A 21,157-nucleotide genomic window follows, 5' to 3' on the forward strand; every position below is an offset into this window, starting at 1 on the left:
TTATGTTCTTTTTGGTGCATGAACAGGGCTATCAAAAGTTCATGTTGAACAGTGTTTGTGCGTTACAGATCTACTCCTCTCTTTTTTTTTAAAAAAAAGAAATATGTTTAACAAGTATTATGCTTTCTGTTGGTACTACTACAAGAAGTTAATAATTCAGAATCTTCAAATCCCCACTTTTAGCCAAAAGGAACGGCCATATGCAAATTTCAGAATAATTACAGAAAGTTGCATTGCTCATGAGCTTCCTATCTGTCCTGATGTTTAATTCACTGCATGGAGACATTCCTTATCCCTAGAGGCTGGCTAAGATAGAAGCATTTATGCACTTGTTCTTGGGGAATAAACTTGAGTGGGAGAGGGGGAGTTCTCCTCATTTTGCCCTGCATACCTCTGGACCTTCCTTCCTGACCTCTCTGATCCTGCTGTTTGCCTGAGCCAGAGGGACTGTTGCTCTCTCCCTGGGTGCAAGACAAGGCTGCTTCTAGAATAATACCCAAGAACCTTCGCCATTACTCAGGGACTTCCTGCCATTTGGGCAGATGAAAAAGCTGGGATCCGCTGCAAACTCCCAAGTTATCTGGGGCTAAGTTCTGCCACTTGCTCCCCATCACTATTCAGCCAAGTTTATCGTACACAACCAAAGACCTTTACAATAAGTAAAATGCAAAATTTCCAAAAACAATCATGTGGCGCAATGGCTCAGTGTGTCTGGCTGTTAACCAGAAGGTTTGTGGTTCGAGCACACCCAGGGATAGCTGTGAGCAGGATTCCTGCATTGCAAGGGGCTGGACTCTTGGGGAGAGCATTCCACCAGCAGGGAGCCACCACAAAAAAGGCCCGTTCTTCTGTTGCTGCCCTCTGGACCTCTTGCAGAGGAGGCACGTGAAGGAGGGCTTCAGATGATGAGTGCAGGGTCCGGCTCAGTTCATAGAAAGAGAGGTGGTCCTTGAAGTATTGCTCATTTTTCTGAGCTACAGTTCTCCCCATTTCCACATCAGTTTGGAAAATTTATACCAGCGTTTTAGTGCCAATTTGCCCCAATATACTATCTATCTCTCTCTCTATCTATCTATCTATCTATCTATCTATCTATCTATCTATCATCTATCTATCATCTATCATCTATCTATCTTTCTATCTATCCATCTATCATCTCTCTCTCTCTCTATCTATCTATCTATCTATCTATCTATCATCATCTATCTATCATCTGTCTATCATCTATCGATGCAATTTTGCCAATATGCCAATAAGGCATTTCTGATTTTATTTTCACTAATGTGTGCCCATTTTACCCTAGTATATGCATGTTTTGTATGCATTGGTTGGCTGGAAAACCGCATATCAAGATTTATAGAAGTTTATTCACCTTGCATATTGTTTCAGAATGTGAGGATTTCTACAGTCAAACCAAACTGAATTCCACTCCCCCTGCTTCCCTGTGTACGCTGGAAGTTCCCTCTCTGCTGCAGTGTGATGCCTTACGTGATCCTGCCCTACTTACCGCGACTTCTCAAGCCACCTTGTCCTAACTACCTTCTTTCCCTTTCCATTCCTTTCACCTTCCTCCTTCCTTAAGGCCCTCTTAAGTTTATCAGAAAGAAGCGAACCTTTGCCTAGGAGACAGCATGTAGAAGGAAGGGAAGGGAAGAATGCCGAACAGGAGGTACTCTGTCATTGACAGTGCCTGGGGAGGCTGTTTGGAGTAAAGCATCTATCACAATGAATACACATTGTTTATCCGCTATACTTTATTTGGCTCTGCACGATAAAAATCACTTTCCACCAGCCAGTTAGAGCCAGGAGCCATGTTCCACATTATTTTGTGCAACAAAAAGGAAAAGGGGAAGAAAATATCAAATGATAAATTATGTATGAGAGCGCCACATGAATAACAAGCAGTAAATTCCTATTCTTATTCTTTTTTTAGAAAAGAAAGAAAGAAATCCGGTAAAAAAATAAAATAAACAAAGGGGCTTCAAAATCAGGAGGGGTGGGTTAAAAGGTCTTAATTATTCTGCGTGATCCAGCACAACCGACGGGTGAAAGATGGTGCGGTACAATGGTTAGAGCTAGAATGGACACTGTGCGTTTTGCCCTCTAGATGTCGTTGGACAGCTATGCCCATCATCTCTTTTGTACAAATCGATGGTGCAACTGCAGTCGGAATCATGTGTGCAGTTCTGGACAACTCACTCAAGAAAGTATATTGTTTGAGTTGGAAAAGGTCCAGGAAAGGCCAATCACAACTATCAAGGAGATGGAGTGATTCCCCTGTGAAGAAGAGGAGGAGGAGCTTGGATTTGATATCCCGCTTTATCACTACCCGAAGGAGTCTCAAAGCGGCTAACATTCTCCTTTCCCTTCCTCCCCCACAACAAACACTCTGTGAGGTGAGTGAGGCTGAGAGACTTCAGAGAAGTGTGACTGGCCCAAGCTCACCCAGCAGCTGCATGTGGAGGAGTGGGGAATCGAACCCAGTTCACCAGATTACGAGTCTTCCGCTCTTAACCACTACACCATGAAAGGTTGCACAGCTTGTGGATTTTTTAGTTTAGAGAAAATGTGAGTAAGAAATGACATGACTGACAGTGATAAAGTTGGGCATGGCATGGAGAAAGTGGACAGTGAGAAAGTTTTCCTTCTTCTCTTGTAACAGTAGAAGTCGTGGACATCCAAGGAAAATGAATGTTGGAAGATTCAGGACAGACAAAATGACGGACTTAGAAGACAGGTTGGAAGCAAAATTTTGCACTACTTAAGAGTAGATCCACTGAAATTAATGAATTAAGTTGGCCATGTCCATTAATTTCACTGTGTCTACTCTGATTGGTACTAGCACTGAAGTATACTCAGAAAGAAGGAAAGTGCATTATAATATTTTCTAGCCTAGGTCAGGGACAGGGAACCTCTGGCTTGCCAGATGTTGTAAAAGACCTTACTCCCTTTGGCCAGCATGGCTAATAATCAGGGATGATGGGAGTTGTAGTCTAGCAACATCTGGCCTCCCCATCCCTGATCTAAATTGTGCACAATGATATATGGAGCATTTGATTTGTGATGTATTAGGACTTTAGGTTAGGAGGTTAAAAAGTGATCTATTTGGGGCTCCTTCTTCCATTATGATGGTATGACTCAGTGCTTATATTTTGTTTTCATTGTTCAGTATATCTTTTTCCAGCTGAATATAATTGCACTTAATCACATTTCAAAGCAAGATGATAATTATCTGCATGTCAAATTAGCTGCTTCTGAATACAAGACTGTTGGTGCTAAAAAAAATATCAAAAAATTCCCCCCATGTCTTTAAAGTCGAGGAATGGTCCCCAGATCTTCCCATCATTTCTCTGTAAACATCAGCCTGTGATAAGCTCCTTTTTGAACAAGGGCTGGGATGCAATTTATTTTACATAGCTTTGCATAATAAAGTGGCATTTTAGATAACTCATTCAAAGGGCAGATAGCAATTCTCTTCAGACTTCATTAAACCCTTTCGTTTCATGTTAAATTAATGTGTCAAGTATATTTGGAATAAACAAACTGAAGTATTCCCTTTTGTTTGGGGAGGAAGATATAAACTGGGTTGCGACGATTTTATCAATTAGCTTTACGTTGAAAATCTGCTAATAGCCTCACGCAGCTCATCTCCTGCAGGGTTTTCTTGTTCTGTAAAAGCCAAAGATTCCCGCACTTGCTCCGTGATAAAAGAAACTGACTACACATCCTGACAAATTGACAAACATGCACAACTTTTGGAAAGTTTGTGTGAAGGGGCTGGACTTTGCTTTTTAAAACTTGCAGCATTTATAGCTTCTGTATATGAAAATGTTTCTGTCCACTAAATGCAAAGAAGAGAAGCAGAGCATGCCCACTGCTAATGCATTTGACACAACATCTGAACAGGGGATCCTGTCTGTGAATGCTCAGAAGGCATTTTGAATGTTGGCACCCATCTTTCAAGACGTATGCCCTCCAGGCAGATCATCAGCAGGGCTCAGTCTGAGTATTGGCGAAAAAGAAAAAATATGAACTGAAGATCAGAGACAGAATTATTATTATTTGTTCATTTATTTATTGCATTTATATCCCATCTTTTTCTCCAAGGAGCTCAATGTGGCATACTGTACATGGCTCTCCCCTTCTTCATTTAACCCCACAGCCAGGGGCGTCTTACCCATAGAGGCTAGTGGTGCGGGGTGCCAGTGCACCAAGTTCTGGAGGGCACCACAAAAGAGGCAGAAGCTGGACGCTGCGCCTCCCGATATTAGCTCGCCGCCCTCGCCCGCCTCCGACATGCCATGCCGAAGCAGCTCTATGCCTCCATCTGCCGTGGCCACCGCGGCCCGAAGCGGTCAGGTGAGCTGGGAGGCACTGCGTCCAGCCTCCGCCTCTTCCCCGCCGGAGAAGCCACCCTCCAGATGCTTCCCCGCCTCCTCCAGCCCCCTAAAAAAGGTTGACAACTCTGGGAAATGGGTGGCGGGGCGCCGGACGGAGCTTTGAACCATGGCGTTGGATATGCTTAAGATGGCCCTGCCCACAGCAATCCTGTGAGGTAGGTTAGGCTGAGAAACTGGTTCAAGGTCAGTTTCATGGCTGCGTGTGGATTTGTACCCTGGTCTCTTAGGTTCTAGTTTGATGCTCTAACCACTACACCACACTAGCTCATTAACACAAGCTCTCAGTGGATGTATATGAAGGTCACTCGTGCACATGTGTAAATGAAGAGAAGGTCAAAATGAGAGAAGCATTCTGGGGCCATGCAAGAGCAAATAAGCAAGGAGTTAATGGTCACCATCCAGCACAAATGTTTCCAAATGGGAAATCCCAGAGCCCTGCTGCTTGTGCAACTGAGCAAGACAAGTGTCTCATTCTGGCGAGTGTTTGAAGCCTGGCTTGCATGTCTGAGAATAATTATTTGCATTATTGTATGTGCAATTTTGAGGGTCATTGCCTGTAAATTTGTTTGAAACACTCTCTCTGGGAATCAAGTGTGATTTTGCCTACGCGCCTCTATTTGGCTGTGTGAGAGGGTGTTGATTTGCTGCCATGGCCCATCACAATGCAATCAGTTTCCATTGCTATCATCAATTTATTATTTCTTGGAAATGAACCGCAGTGTGTTGAATTTAATGAAAAATACACTTATCTCTAAGACAGACAGACTTGTTATTCACCCCCTCCCACCGTTGTATAAAATATTAAAAGTCATGCACATTTGTAGATTGTAATACACACAATGCTGATTCAGGGGTCTGATGCTTCCATTCCACATTTGTATCCAGGGTCCTTTGTGTGCATTGAACTCCATACAACATTTAGCTAAGTTTCCTTTCCATGAATCATAAAACCCTGTATGGGGCAGAATAACTCTTCCATAATGAAGGGGGATGTCCATGCAAAGATTTGTGGGAACATTCAAGTGCCACAGGTATTTGGATTATCACCCAGTTTAATAGTAACCCACTGCTTCATTGCAGCTGCCATTAGGTGATGACCTGAAGTGGGTGGACAGGAACTCCCAGAGGAATGTCCCAGACCACCAGGGCCTACAGGGTCAGAGCCTGGACTCTCGCTGATGCCTTCCCTTGAGCAAGAAGAACCAGATGCCTCCTACAGCACATCACCAGTCCAGCAGTATTGGGAGCGCAATAGGAGGAGTGGGCAATTTCAAGCTAGAGGGTTGGCCCTTTAAGTCTCCTCTCTCCAAGGGGGTGGAGGCTAGAGGAGGTAGTCTGGAGACAGAGGCTTCCAAGTCCTCTGTGCTCTAAACTTTCAATGGAGTAAGTTGCTCATTTGGAGCTGTCCATGGTCCTGCAGCCTTTAAGCTGCCCTGCCTAGGTTATAGCAATGGGCCAGAACTTGACACTGCCTCTTCCTGACACATCCTTTGTCACCAAGTCCTGATCAACTGAGCCTGGGAACAGTTCACCACAAACAGGCGGGCACTGGGGACAAGAGCCATAGTGTCAGTTTGAAACCTAGGAGGTCATTGAGGTGAGAAGTCCAGCTGCAGTAGGCTCTGTGGTAGTCTGAACCATGATTCAGACAAAGCCCAAATTCCTAAACAAATTTGGTGGAGATGGTCCAGAATTGCGCTGGGTTGGACTGTTATGGGGTGAGGCATTGGACACCCTGCAGGATCATCTAGAAAAATTGATTTGGGGCTAAATCTGGGATGGGTGTCCCTAGGTTGGGCCCCTGAATCAGATGGGGGTGGGCTGTGCCTCAGCCTAGTCTTCCCCTCCTTTCCTCTCTCGGGTGAGGCACATGATGGTAGATAGCCCCATGGAGGTTGAGGTGGGATAATCCAGCTGGAGCAGGCTATGTGGTGGCTTTTGCCTGCCTGCCTGCCTCCTCTCACCTGGAACTGGCACACAGAAACAATGCCACCCCTCTTCCCATCTGGAAACTCATTGCTTGTCATTCTGTTGAAGAGAAAGGAGGCCTACTGGCAGAGAAGTCTGCTTTTCAAGATCTCTGTAAACCGCAAGGTCCTTGCGCTGGCCTGACTAAGCATTACCGGGTCTCAGGGCGTGTGGGATCGGTTATCACGTCGGCCTGTAAATAATTTATGTTGGATGGTTTTCTGGCATTTCCCCTGAACAGAGCACTATTTATCTGACATTTGACACTGGCAAAGCTATTACAAGAGGCACCCCAGAGACTACGTTAACTGACAAAATAGGGGCACCTCAGCTGGTTTACACGCTTGTGGCAAGGAAATTCAGAGGAGTCTTGGGACAGGGACTCATTTTTATGCATATCTGACTGCCAGCAATCCAAATTAACCCATACCTCACATTTTGGCATTTCCTTCGCTTTTATCCTAAATAAGAAGTTGTGGGTCGAGGTAAACTCAAGAGACTGGAGAACTATTCATCTCAAAATCCTCTGTTACATCTCCCTCTCTCTGCCTCTCCAATGCCTCCCTGGCATAGGCACCAACTTGTAGGGGCTAAGGCAGTCCCCCCATGTATTTTTTGAGGGAGCTGGGGCCCCTCAGTTTTCAGAGAGTGTTTGGCTCTGCCCCCTGATTCCTCACATCATTGTACATGCAATGTCAGGATGTTGCGTGGCATCACAATGCCCCCCTCCCAATCCTCTGAGGAAACTGGTGCCTCTGTTCCCTGGCTAGCAGACAGCCTTTCTGTGGTCAGTTCAGATGTGGTGACTCCAGCTGGATAAGCTATGGTTTATCTGCCTGGGAATGAACTGGGTGTCTCCATGCTCCTTTCTTGACACAGTAGCTCATTCCTGTGTGTGCCTGGCTACAGAGAACAACGGTGTCCTACTTTCTTAAGTCACAGTTTACCTTGACATCCAAACTGGGAAACAGTGGTTTAAGGCTCTCATGCTGGCCTCATATGCAGGTTTGGAAGGAGTCCTTAAGTCCTTAAGTCATAGTTTCCTGGTTCAGACATCACATGAAACCATGGTTTGAGAAATAAATATAGCTTTGCTGAAGCCAAGTGCATGAGTGGAGGAGGGAAGACGAGGAGGGAACATATGGGCACATTAGTACTTAACAAACTGCAGTTCCCAGGACTCTTTGGGGGAAGCTGTGAGTGTTAAAGTGGTATGATACTGCTTTAAATCTAAGGTGAATGTGTGGCCTGTATCTTCTTCTCACCATAGAATGCTGGCAAAAAGTCTCTTTGTGTGTTTTATATGACTTTCAATCTGCGAAAGGGTCCAATATAGATAGACAAAATAATTAACGGGTATTTTCCACCATGACAAACCAATCAGGATCTTCTTGCTACTCTCTTTGGTACACTCATTACCGTGCGGTGTACATTAAAAAGCGATATGAATTGCATTACAGTGTAAAAGGGGAACCATTATGCAATAAATCAGAACCAAATGCCGAAACAGATAGGCTGAGCGGTGGAAGCAAGCAAATGATGATGAGCAAAGACTCTATTATTTCAACCAAGCTTTCAATATTTAATTTCCTCATGTGTTTCCCTCCTTTTATATTCTAATAAACTTGCAGTACTGTTGCAGCTGCAGTGACTCAGCAGCAATTCAGAGGAACTGGGGCAAGGCATCTCCTATCTATCTTAGTTCATGAGCCCTGGGGCTTAACAGCAGAGCAGATTTGGCCTAGAACTGAGGTATCACTCAGGGGTGGCTGATACCCACTGGGAATGCTGGGGCAGAAAGTAGGGAAGCCAACAGTAGAATCATAGAAATGTAGAGTTGAAAGGGACCCAAGGGATCATCTATTCCAATCCCCTGCAATGCAGGAATCACAACTAAAGCATTCCCGACAGGAGGCCATCCAAATTCTGTTTAGAAACTTTCAAAGAAGAAGGGTCCTTCACCTTCTGAGGGAGTCCATTCCACTGTCAAACGGCTCTTACTGTCAGAAAGTCCTTCCTGATGTTTTATCAGAATCTCATTTCCTGCAGTATGAATCCTATCCTCTGGAACAGGAGAAAACAAACTTGCTCCATCTTCCATGTGACAGCCCTCTAGATATTTGATGATGGCCACCACATCTCTCAGTCTCCTCTTTTCCAGGCTAAACATGCCTAACTCCCACAGGTAGGTAGAGTCAAAACTAATGATAGGCAGATCTAACTCATTTTAGTTTTATCCCCATCCTGTTCCTTCCTGAGTACTACAGGGCAGCACCCAGACCCAGGAAGAGAATGCCAACAACCAGGACTATCCCTGGACTTGCTGTAAGGAAGAGGGCAGGTGGGGTTGGAGGAATCTGAAGTTGGTGGAGCAGTGCCCCATTTGTCCTAATGGACCACCCTCTTTAGCAGCGGGTGTTTGGGGAGGGGGCGGAGGGCAGGGGATTTCCCTGCCGGTGTGGTGTAGTGGTTAAGAACGGTAGACTCGTAATCTGGTGAACCGGGTTCGCGTCCCCGCTCTTTCACATGCAGCTGCTGGGTGACCTTGGGTTAGTCACACTTCTCTGAAGTCTCTCAGCCCCACTCACCTCACAGAGTGTTTGTTGTGGGGGAGGAAGGGAAAGGAGAATGTGAGCCGCTTTGAGACTCCTTAGGGTAGTGATAAAGCGAGATATCAAATCCAAACGCTTCTTCTTCTTTTAGCTACTTCTGCTTGTAGTCTTGAAGCTCTGGCTTATCTCTTGTAACTATACCACTTTAGTGCCACTGACCTCCTACTTGAGATGTAGGAACATGGAAAATTGCCTTCTACTGAGTCAGACCATTGGCCCATGAACCCCAGTATTGTCTGCACTGGCTAGCAATGACTTTCCAGGGTTTCAGGCAGGGAATTCTCATAGCCCTGCTTGGAGATGCTGGGGTTTGAAGTGCAAGTTGGACATATAACACTGAGCTACAGGCCTTCTCCAAATGTTTAAAGAAACAAATAGAAGTGCTTCCCTTCAGAACAATTTTTGGGCAAAGTAAACTAGAGGCCTATTATCAGCGTTTCCTGGGAACAGAGATGTTGAGCCACTCAGGGAGGCTGCCCTAACTCCCCTAACTCTGTGAGGGGAATAGGGGTCTTCTAACAATTCTCAGCATCCTTAACAAACTACACTTCCCAGGATTCCCGGGGTGGGGAGCCAGGACTGCTTAAAGTGGTATAATAGTCCTCTAAATGAAGGGTTTGAATGTGACCTTATTATGACTCATTGGAGTAAGTGACTGGACGCAGGCAGCTTTCTTTAATGAATGATGTTCCCGAAGACTCCTCTCTCCTTCCAATCAATTTATGATCTCAGCTATTCTGATTCACAGCTGGGAAACTTACAATTTAATGCTCATGAAAATTAAAAACAAACAAACAAATATATATATAGATATATATGCATTGATTTAAAATGTTTGTTTCTTCCCCTCTCCCTTAAAAGAAAGGCAATGAAATCTATTACTACACATAATAAACGAAACCCTACTTTGAATGTTGGATGAGCACATTAAAATGTGCTATGATTCCTTTTATTTATTCAGTACATTTGTTCAATAAAACAAGCCACCTTCTTTAATTAAACACATTTTATATTTTCATTGCTGTTGCATAAAAGTTGAAAGACTGAACAGGGAATGCATTACTAAGCCATTACACACTTCCCAAGTGATTGAAACCACTTAGTGCACCTCGTACGTCATAATGCACTGGAGAAAAGGGATATGATGATGATTATTAATAACAGTAGTGGGAGAAATGCTAAACAGTCTTTTAGCTGCGAGCAATACAAAGAAGTGTCCTAAAAGGGCATTTTGTATTTGCACTTAAAAGATTCACTATTATTGGGTTGGAGGCCTGTGAATTTTTTAACCTGGTGGGGGGCTGCCATTTTGCAGCTGGGGAAAATGAGGCTGAAAGGGTGCCCCTTGCTCAAGATACAAAGCCCTAAGCAGCTTGAGACCAAGACACCTAAAAAGATAACCTATCGATCTGTTCCAATTCCCCAGTGCTGCCCATAGACTTGGGCTGGAGCCCAATGAGTCTGGCTTCCTATTGCAGGCTCTACACCCCTCCCCTAAGGAATGGATGGGGAAATTGAAAGGGGTTGATCATCACCACTTAGCCAGGTGCACCATCAGAGGGGTGGAGATTAAGAGGCCCTTGGGAACAAGGGCTGTGGCCCCTGGGGAGGGATGTCCTGCCTGCGCCAGGATGATCTGTCTTTGCAAGGGGATCTGAATGATAAAGTTCTGAGCTGGTGTAGTTGAGATCCCAGAGATGCCCAGGACTTCTACGCACCCCACTTTCTGAACCCATGCCCGTTTCACTGATTGAAGCTGGCACATGATGACTCCCTGTTTCACTCATTTAAACCAAGGTATTCTCCCAGCCAACTTCCTGAAGTCTCACCTTAGAATCAGGCATACTTGATTCAAAGCTGTGAGACTGACTGATGCAGAAGACTGTAACTCGGTGGGAGAGCATATGCTTTGCATCCAAAAGGTCCCAGTTTCAACCCTTCTGTCTCCAGGCACAGCAGGGAAAGTCTCCTGCCTGAAAACCTTGGGCAGCTGCTGCCAGTCAGAGTAGATAGTACTGAGCTGCAAGGATCAGTGGTCTGGCTTGGCGTAATACAGCTCCCTGCCTCCGTAACTAATGGGGTTTAAGTGATGAATGAATACGATTTCATCGAATGGGAGAAACTCTGGTCTAAATGCAGGAAAGGGTATTGATTTCTTAAAATCCTATCAAACTAGACTGTGGCAAAGTCCAATACATACATAAAGGCAGGCCACAAAATGGCCAAATATCAATTATTAATCTGACACAATTGGCTTTTATGATTTCTGTATTATTTGTCTTGTGGAACGTGGAAAGTGGTGCCCTCCCTGTAAATTAATCGTTCTGTAAATATTTGGTTCTGCTGAAACAACAACGCATCTTTTAAAAAGCAAAGAATGATGCAGTTATATTTAAACACCTGTCTCTCTGTTTTTGCTAATCCCTGTGAAATGGCCAGCACCCCCAAAGTCATGTCTGTTAGTCAGCAGCGAGGAGGAAGCAACAAATGCCTTTTTGTTCAATGTGAAGCTGCAACCCAATGTGTTTAATTGATTTTTGAGTGTGTTGAGCATGTGGCGAAAGCAACTTACGAGAGACCACACAGGGCCCTTCAGGGAACTTGGTGAAATAATATAATGTCATCTCAGCTCACAGATTATTTGCAGGTATTATGCATTCCCTGAGTGATGGCATCGAGTGAAACAGCATGGCTTTTGAAGCCACTGTCCGCTGCTGCAGGAACATTAAATTGGATAAGGAATTCTCATCCCAACCAGAAAGTGATGAGAGGTGGCTGAGACATTTCAGGCTGTGTTGGGCCAGCACAGTGTCTGCTGATTGGCTATCTGCCCCTTGTGGGTTGCAGACTGTTGATATCAGTGAGGCAAACCAAGCAACAGTCAGCAAGCACATTCCTTCCCTTGCCTTCACTTCTGCCTTCTACCAGTTTGTCCTAAGGCCAGCAATCTCTTTACCTTCCATTTGCTCATATTGTTATCTGATATTTGGCAAGCTTGAACATTTAGGCTTGTTGGATACCATAAATGAGGCATCCAGGATGGGAAGGGAAGTAGCCAACAAAATGGCCATTGTTGTCAATCTTACCCCTTGCTGCTTCAGCAGCTAAGACTCCCTCCGCCTTCCCCTGCTACAAAAGCCACCAGAAGTGGCAACTCATTTGATGGTCTCACAGAAGCTATCAGAACCAATTGCCTTGTGAGGAGGAGGAAGGGGAACCATCAAGGTGAAAAGTCATTATCTCCACCTTGTTAAATGGGCTCTTTGGGATGTTGCACACTTTTTGCCGTTGAGATGATTTGTTGCTGCTTTTAATTGATCTTCTATGAGCTTTGCAAGTGAGTTAAAGTACCTTAAATAATAATGGATGAATGAACCAGCAAACAGCAGATCGTCTGCTTGAAATTCTCCTATAACACAGACTTGGTTTTCCAGATGGCATAAGAACATGAGAACATAAAAAGAACCCTGCATAGTGTCCTCAGGGTGGCCAACGAGATGCCCCAAAGGAAAGTCCAGAAGAAAGACCCAAGTACAACAGCACTCTCCCCTCCTGTGGTTTCCAGCAACTGGTATTCAGAAGCATTGCTACCTCCAACTGTGGAGGCTAGCAGCTCTCAGTAGCCTTCTCCTCCATGAATTTGTCCAGTACTCTTTAAAAACCATCTAGCTTGGTGTCCATCATTGACTCCTGTGGGAGTGAGTTCCATAATTTAACTCTGCACTGTGTGAAAGGGCATCGGATTGTTCCCTGGAAACTCAGAAGGGAGGATGCTGGACCCATCAGATACCTTTCCCCACCAAAGGCCCATCATTATATGCAGAAGGCTCTGAAATGGTATCTGTCAGTGTGTTGGGAATAAGCAGGGGGTATGTCTCTATGGTGGCAAAACTCAGAGCACAGCAATGCAGCTTATATTCTGCAAGTAGAAAAATCCCACATCCAATCCTGGCAATAAAGGGTTTTTGAAAGCTGAGCTAGTAAAGACACCAGAGTCTGAGACCTTACAGAGCCACTGTCAGTTATTTATTCATGATTTATTTATCAATAATACTTCTACCCCAGTTTAAAGACCTGAGGGATTTTCCAAAGTCGCTTACAAAAGATTCTAAAAACATATTCAAAATGACCCTCAAATCTGGTACAAGGACAGAGCTAGGCTCCATCTGCACTATACATTTAAAGTAGTATCATGCCACGTTAAGCAATAATAGCTTATCCTAAAGAGTCCTGGGAGCTGTGGTTTCGTAAGGGAGTAGAGAGTTGTTAGGAGATCCCTGTTTGCCTCACAGAGCTGCCATTCCCAGAGTGGCTTAACAATCAATTCCTCTTCCCAGAGTACTCTAGGAACCGTAGCTCTGTTTGAGGAACGTCTCTCAGTTCCCTGAACGATCTCCAGTTCCTAGGATTCAAGTTTGCAGGCAACAAGTCCTCTGAGGCAAGGGACTGGGACACAGCAGCTGGAAGTTATTCCGGCTGTGATGGAAGCAGTCAGAGCACGGCTGATGAACCTCCAGCTGTCAATATACTCCAGTTCCCATCAGTCTCAGTTGGCATGGCAGATGCTCAGGGATGATGGGATTTGTAGTCCAGCAGCACCTGGAGGGCCACAGTTTTGCCACCCAGGGGACGACAAGTGGTTTTATTCAGAAGGTCACAGTTTCCGATGTGAATGTGATGAGCAGAGGCTGAAGTTAGTGGCATACATCCAACCCCCTCCAGAAGTTCCATGCAAGGGTAGCCAGCGTGACTTCTGTAGCACACGGCTCCTTTGCCAAAGGGAGCGTTCTCCTTTGCGAGCAGATGAATGCTCAGAGCGTCTGTCTCCGCAATGCTGGAGTAAAAGTCATTTATCACTCATCACAGGTGATGCTGCAGACTTCCACTGTCTTCCAGTTAATGCTCTCTCTGAGTGCACAATAATTAATTAGCCGGCTATTTCCAGCTCGATTACAACCATCCATCATCGCTCCCAAAAATCACACAAATTGCCATCTGTAATGCCCACTTAATATTTTGGCTCAGAACGTCAGACAATATATGAAGTCATTTGCTGCCGAAAGTTAGTAAATTTGTCGCAAGGCTGTAAAATATTAATTGTCCTGTCCTTTCCTTTACTTCTGGAGCCTACCTCCGCCATTTGTCTTGGTGTAACAACCCCATATTGAAATGCACTGGGTATCCAGGGGTGGGTAGCCTGAATACAAATGCAGAAGGCAAAGCCATTATTAACCTGGCTTGCTGCATTTTCAGTGGGCAAATCTGCTGCATTTTCAGTGGGCAAATCTGTCTATTTTGGTTTTGCCAATCTGAAGCTCAGTTCTCCACATCTCCATAACAACCTGCAAATTTGTTTTTTGAAAATTCTTCATGCAAATTCCTTGGTACTGTTGCACACCCCCCCACCCCAATATCTGAGAGCAGCAAGAGACCCTAGGGGTCCCAGCACATGCCCAGTTTTTAGTTTCCTTGGAAAGAAGAGGGCTACTGATGACTACTATCCACAATAGCTACAGTTGGAGGCAGAAATACAGTGGTACCTTGGGTTAAGTACTTAATTCGTTCCGGAGGTCTGTACTTAACCTGAAACTGTTCTTAACCTGAAGCACCACTTTAGCTAATGGGGCCTCCTGCTGCCGCTTACCGCCGAATCACGATTTCTGTTCTCATCCTGAAGCAAAGTTCTTAACCTGAAGCACTATTTCTGGGTTAGCGGAGTCTGTAACCTGAAGCGTATGTAATCCGAGGTACCACTGTACTAATTTTTGGAAACCACAGATGTTTTGGGACTAAAACTCCCATCATCCCTAGCTAACAGGACCAGTGGTCAGGGATGATGGGAGTTGTAGTCCCAAAACATCTGGAGGGCTGAGTTTGCCTATGCCTGGGATAGATGGTTGTATTTTCACATATAGGATGGAGGGGCTCACAGCATTACTCTCTGGCAGATTTTGCCTTCCCATTAGGTTCCCAGGAAGATCCCCAAGCCATAACTTTGGGTCCAGCACAGAACAAGACAGTCCTCTGTGTCTCCAGCTTCAAGCATTAGCTAAAACTCTCTCTCACACACAGCCCCTCTTGGCCTATTGTTCTCCATCCTAGGATAACCTGGCATCCAGCCAGGTGAGGTGGGAAAAGGCCCACCCATTTGTCTTTATGGCAACAGATCTCACTCTTTAAAGATGCTGGTGATGGGTACTTGGCTGAGCGGCTAAGGCTGCTACCTTCACAAATGAACTAGTTTGACTGCTTCGGCTGATTTCCTCTTATAGAGTCTAACCTCACAGATAAAGAATCAGAGTTTTGGAATGGACCCACAAATATCTTCCAGACTGATGACTCCCCAAACAATACACACACACCCCAATTCTTCATAAAATAATTAATTTTACTGTTATTTTCAGAAATATATGCATATTTGTGAACACTTCCTCCCTTGTACCCATGGTTGTGTACACATGTTTGGAAAGTTGTGCTGCAAAATTTGGAGAAGTGTGAATTTGGAAGAAGGACAGTGTTTCAATTCATGTATTTTTTTCATAGGATGTGAATTAGGTAGATTTGCCTTTAAATGCAAATAGAACTGAATTTCTCCCCCACCCCTAGTAGTGGCCTGTGAGGTGGGGAGGTAGCATACTGTGATCTCTGCTTACCATAACTCTCTCATGCCAAATTGATAAACTCATTCCCAGTGACCCTGACCCTATTCTATAAAAAGCATTATTCAGAAGAGTGGTTTGCATGACTTACTAAGGAACATGCTAGGGTTGCCTATTTTTATTTTTTTAAAAAAAGTTGTTGAGCTTTTTCTAATTTTTGATCTATTTTTTTATTGCCCAAATCTACACTACCAACATGGGCTGCCATACGTCCAGATTTTCCCGGACATTTAAGCAATTTCCGACCGGCCGCTGTTTACGAGGGCTGAATACTGGCTATGTCCAGGAAATCCCAGACGTATGGCAACCCTAGAACAATAAAATTCAAAATGCTAACAATGTGTTCAAAATCCAGTGGAAACTATTTAGTTTAATCAATTCAACAAAAGTGATTAACTTGATCCAGTGATGCCAGCTTTTCAAAGACTGGTAGTCATTTATACAGCCAGTGACCTCCTGCCTCTTAGTAATCCCACCTCGCCGTGGGATGGTCCCACCCAATTTGGGAACCGCTGGTGTAGACAGTATTGAGTTAGATGGATGATCTGACTCAGTCTCAGGCTGCTTTCCACATTCCGTTCAGGAAGCGGCACTTCCTGCTTTGCTGTCTGAAACGATACAGTCGACTCTCCCACCTCGCCTGCTTTTCATTCAGCCGCCTGCCTACCCTCAGCTGTATCAAACACACTCCGAGCTGTGCTCTTGGGGTGGTAATTGTTCTTTGTTTGCTTTGTTTCCTTTTGTATTTCCTTTCAGCCGCAGGTAAACAGGTAAACAGAAGAAAACCAGCTGAGCTAATCCAAAAGCTTGCTGGGGCTTTTGCAAGGGGAATAGAGGAGGTGGAAGGAGAGATTTCATAAAAATAAAGTAACCCACATGGGCTTTTCATCTCTCTGCCCCCACCCTACCAAATTGTCAACTTTTCCTCATACAGCTGTTTGAGGACAGCCCCAGCCATGACTACAATGAATCCGAAGGCAATCGGAAGGCAGCCCTGTTTAGGGAAGCTTTTAATGTTTAATAGATTATTGTATTTTAATATTTTGTTGGAAGCCACCCAGAGTGGCTGGGGAAACCCAGCCAGATGGGCAGGGTATAAATAAATTATTATTATTATTATTATTATTATTATTATTATTATTATTAGAAAGAAGGGAGGACTTGATTACCTTTTCATGCTGTTGTTTTCAAGCCAACTTGGAAAGACGGGGAGGCAGAGGAGGTACCCCTCTTTCCTTCAGGCCTGTAGCTTTATATAGGACTGGTTTGCACAGCTGAAGGGCAAGAGGTAAGTCCTTCATTTCAGTGCTAATGCAAAGAGCATAAGGGACCTCTGCCTTTTATGTAAACCAATTAAGATGGCTTATGCTTCCCCCATGGCCTTCCATGCCCCCCTTCCCTGCTAATATATTTGTCACATTAAAGCCTACAGCAGATATGCAGAGAGAGGGAGAAGTGAGCTAATGAATTGCAACAGACTGGTCCATCCATGCGACAAGAACAGATGAGTGTCAAGCAGATAACACCACCAGCCCATCTCCTGACACTTAATGTTTGTCTTTTCCGCCTCCGCCTCCTCCTCTGCTTCACCTGTAATTCAGGTGGAAGGGCAGGTGTGTGAGCTGTTTCCTTGGAGTGCTCTAGGAGGAAATGAAAGGAAACACTGAGATGAGCATGCCTTGACACCTTATGGTCAAGGGTGGACACCAGGCGAATGTTCTAAAAGGAGTCACCAATATGATGCTTCCAGCAGAGAGGATGAAAGCCCCTTTGCCAACATAATTTGAGGGGGTGGACCCTGGGATCACATCTCATGTTGCAGAGAAAGTTGGGGTGCAGGTTTTGAATGGCAAGTGGCTGTGCTCAGCCTGAGAGTTCTGACTCAATGGCCTTGGAGACCAGTGAAGAGCACAGCATTTCTCAGGGTCCCCCAAGCTTTGGGCAACATGTATTTTTTAAGTTCCTTCCTTCTTCAGCTAATGCTAAACTCCACCTATTGTTATACCAAAGTGAAAATCACAAATCCTGTAAGGTTTTTTCATTTGGTGGCAATTGAGGTTCTGGCAGGTTCTGGATTGTATCTTCTATACAGCAAACATATAGGCACACATAATCCTCTCCACAGTACATAGAGGGAAGCTGATGGGAGGCCACTGAAGCCACCTGAACCTCAAATGACAGAAGTACCCCCAAGCTGCGTACCCACTCCTTCAGAGGGAGTGTGACCCCATGAAGAGCAGGCTGTCAGGAGCTCATCCTACACTCAAGTAGGACCCTGGCAGAGACACATGCCCGAATGGCATGTTCCCTCCCTCCTGGTCAATCATTCGGGAGCTTCAAAAGCTTTCTTCTGCCCGAACATCACAGCGACGGATGCCAACAGACATTGGCACACTTAGGGATCCACAGAGTATTCACAACTTGCGTAACAGAACTCAGCAACTCAGCATTTTGGCTAATCTACTTTATTTACATATAAACACACATGGAGCACTGCAACATGGCTCCCTCTCTCTCTAGCATCAGACAGCAAAGAGAAAGAACAAAGGACAATAGTCCCACTTCACAGAACACAGTAACACAAACATCCTGTCTCCATCGCTTCCCACTTTGTGGAATCAAAACATACACCATCATGTGATAGACAACAATCTCATGACTGCAATCGTGGAGCAGGAATTCTAACACAGGCAACCACCCACTAACGGTGCCTCTGTCATATCAGGATTGAATTTCAGTTTGTTGGCTCTCTTCTAGTCCATTACCAGGACAAGAATGCAGGCCAGCACATCTACTGCCTCACCTGCAGATGTAAAGGAGAAGTAGAGGTGTAACTTATATATACAGTATCCCACCTTTTCCTCTAAGGAGCTCAAGGTGGTGTACATGGTTCTCTTTCATTAACCCCCACAACAACCCTGTGAGTTCAGTTAGGCTGAGAGGCAGCAGCTGGCCCAGGGTCACCCAGTGAGATTCAAGACTAAGTATGGATTAGAATCTTGCCCTCTCCTAGGTCCTAGTCTGACATTCTAACCACTACAAAACACTGGCTTTGTCAGCACACCTATCCTTATTCTCATCAGGGCTCTTTTTTTCTTCTCTTTTTTCTTTTGCTAAGACTGGAGCTTGCGTGATTACCTATAATAACCCCCCCCCCCCTGCTTTCCACATAGAACATTAGCCTGGCATGGTCCCTTGCTAAGTCATTTCAGCTGGCTGATATGAAAAGAGGCAAAAAGAAATTCTTTCTGAAGCTGACATCAAAGATGATAGAAGATCAAAAATGTTTTAAAGGGGGGAGTATTAAAGGCAGGACCTGAAGCGATGCAGCTAATGAAAATGCAAGGAAGGGGCCAGGGAGGAGGGAGTTTAAGGGAAGGATGTAGAGATCAGACCCTTTTGTCGAAAACGAGTCTGTTTACTTAAGAAAGTGCGCGCACACCAATCCAAACGGTCGGAAGGTGCTATTAAAACTCATGAATTCAGACGAGAAAGTGATTTCTATTGGGATGTAAATTTATATTCATGAAAGAACTCTGGCGATGAGGATGATTTTAAAAAACCAACAAAACCAAACCGTGGAGAACCTTGTTTCTATTCAAGGCGTAGCAGGCTGACACTCGCATCTCAGAAATAAACGGCGGCTCCCATCACAACACCAGGGTGAATATTCATAGCTGCTTTTAAAAAACTGGTTTCTGTGGGCTATTTCCCTTAACAGCTCAACGAAGGCTCACATTCCCTCTCTTTTTCCCACTCCCATCTTCCACAGCCCCCCTCCCATGAATCCCTTTTTTGTATGTGTGTGTGTCTATCTTTTGTGCAGAGAACAAAGAACATTGCATCTCTCCCCCCCCCCCACCTCTCCATCTGAACAGATTTAATTTCTGATGCTTAGAGGCAAAGGAAACTTTGCACAAAACAAAGACACACAGCATTTTATCTGCCATGTCAAGGTTCATAAAACAGTTCTTCCTCTCTGCAGGGGCAGAGGTGGGGGGGGGGGGAGAGGGTCGGGGAATAAAAAAGAGAAGTTTCCCGGTTTGGGCACAGGGTTGTCAAAGAAGGTGGCATCTCACAGAAAGGAATCTGAGTAAGAAATGAAAGTTAAGGGTGCATTTAGATGTGGGGAACATTGCACTGGTTTTTCTGACTATTATGCTAGTGGTTCTCATGTTCTGTTCACACTGGAGGACCTGTTGCATTACACTACCGGCTTTTGGACCAAGATACCAGCATGTTGTGCTAAATCCCATTCACAGCAGTGGGTGTAGTGTAGCACAACAGTGACTATAATTGGACAACATCATTACTCCTCCATCCTTTCTACACCTGAGTGCTTCTGTTTCCCCGTGAAAATGACAGGAAACAACTGCATGCCAGCACAGTACCCCAAATTCCATCACTTTACTCCCAAGGTTTTCTGGGTCAGTGGGGTTGCACATGGATTTTTTTCCTCTGGAACCAATAAACACAGCTGGGGGAGAAATTCAATCCAGTTTGTATTGAAAGATGAACCCTCTGCATCCTCTGAAACAATGTGCAAACCAAAACACAGCTGTCTCTGAATTTTGCAGTTTGGTTTTCAAGCCATGTAATGCATACAAAAATGCATATATTGGGGTAAAGTGTACATACAAAGACCTACATGATTGAAAACAACATATAAAAATGCATTTTATTAGGGGAAAGCGCATTGCAAAAAAATTGTGTATTAGGCAAAACTGCAAAAAACGGTTTTAGGAGAAATTTGCACTAATACTTTCCTGAGTTGTTGTTTTTTTAAAAAATTGTGTTTATTTTGTTTTCTCTTATATCTTATGTCCAAGTGGATAGCTCAGTTGGTTAGAGTGTGGTGCCAATATGCTAAGGTTGCAGGCTTGATCTCTCTATGGGACAGCTGCATATTCCTGCATTGGGTGATCCTCAGGGTCCCTTCCAATTCTACAATCAATGATTATCTTCTAAAATCAATGAAAATAACAAGAAGGTAAATGGAAAATAATAAATGTGGACTGATATGGGAATGTGGAGAACTGGATTTGAGACCGGAAAAAATGAGAGAAGCAAAACGGACAGTTCCATCCTTCCTTAGCCACCAGCTTTTCGACAAAATCAATATGTCACGATATGCCGTACTGAGATGACGTCTGAATAAACGAGATGACGTCTGAATAAAGTGAGACTATTACTCCTCAAGATCTGGAAACTATGGTTCTATTCATGCAACCTAAAAAACTAAAATGCAGTGCTTCCTGCCCACCTCCAAATCTCATACAGTTACAGCTGCTGAAAGTGTTTGAAATGATAAGGTAAACATGAAAGCAAGCATGCCAAGTTCAACTGTGAGATCAAACAGTTAAACAGTTTGGGACCATGTTACCTGAAGGGACTGCTTGCACTTGTAAGATCCCTCCCATAATCAAAGTTCTGCACTTACCTGCTTGTGTGTCTGTTGGTGAAATCAGTTAGCTTGGCAAACACACAAGACAGGGTCTTCTCGGTGGTGGCTCCACCA

General features: G+C 44.5%; 1 long non-coding RNA gene across 1 annotated transcript; it reads left to right on the forward strand.

Annotated features, from left to right (window-relative positions):
* The first annotated feature begins 8,623 nt into the window (after positions 1-8,623).
* On the forward strand, positions 8,624-20,128 carry LOC310711029. Its single transcript, XR_014528342.1, has 4 exons — positions 8,624-8,693; positions 15,385-15,535; positions 17,065-17,252; positions 19,833-20,128. It is a non-coding gene; the product is annotated as an uncharacterized lncRNA (long non-coding RNA).
* The last annotated feature ends 1,029 nt before the right edge of the window (positions 20,129-21,157 follow it).

This window comes from Podarcis liolepis (assembly GCF_965112155.1).
Source record: "Podarcis liolepis genome assembly, chromosome: 7".
Classification (NCBI taxonomy): Eukaryota; Metazoa; Chordata; class Lepidosauria; order Squamata; family Lacertidae; genus Podarcis; species Podarcis liolepis.